General features: G+C 36.7%; 1 protein-coding gene across 1 annotated transcript in view; it reads right to left on the minus strand.

Moving 5' to 3' along the window:
- Positions 1-705, minus strand: part of tango6 (transport and golgi organization 6 homolog (Drosophila)) — a gene marked incomplete at its 3' end in the record, with an annotated part of 14,098 nt that overhangs the window by 6,116 nt on the left and 7,277 nt on the right.

The following is a 705-nucleotide window of genomic DNA, read 5'->3' on the forward strand; positions in this document are numbered from 1 at the left end:
ATATTTATATAAATATTTACAGAATATCATTATTCCTCTGATTACCAGCTAATCAAAATATATAATTTACTGCTTTTTACAATAAGAGAAAATTAATATTGAGTAGAATTAAGTTCAAGTTATTGTTGGTTTGGCCCTTTAACACAGCTCAGGTTTCTTATGTGGCCCCTTGTAAAAATTAATTGCCCACCCCTGCTCCATACAATAACAATAACAACCTTTTTTCCTCTAATATTGTAGAGGGGGCATCTTTAAGGGGAGATAGCAGATCATCAGTATATGCCACATAGAAGTGGTATACATCATCTGGAAGCTGGGAACCTAAAGCTTAAGTTATTCTGGTCATATATTTGTACCAACATTGTGTTTTAGTTAGGCACCAAATAATTGAAAGTTTAGATTGTTGCAGGTCGGATTCGAACCCTACGCTCCTGCAGCCAGGACTCCCCAGCTCCACCAGGTAAGCCATTCCGGCGCCCATGGTAAGCACTTCTGTTCTGGAAAGTTTCAAAAAATAGTCTTGCTAATATTGACCCTTCTGAAGTCCAACCCCCTTTTTGGTTTTTTGGTTAGTCTACAGAGCAAAACACTAACTAACTAGCTAACTAATCTATATTAATTATTATCTGGTTAGTCAGATAGTGAGCTAGTGTTTTGCTCTGTAGAAAAATGATTGATTAGCATCTTAAAGGGGAACTTGGCAAC

Source organism: Morone saxatilis, unplaced genomic scaffold (genome assembly GCF_004916995.1).
Source record: "Morone saxatilis isolate NCDOM2014 unplaced genomic scaffold, NCSU_SB_2.0 Contig2, whole genome shotgun sequence".
NCBI lineage: Eukaryota > Metazoa > Chordata > Actinopteri > Moronidae > Morone > Morone saxatilis.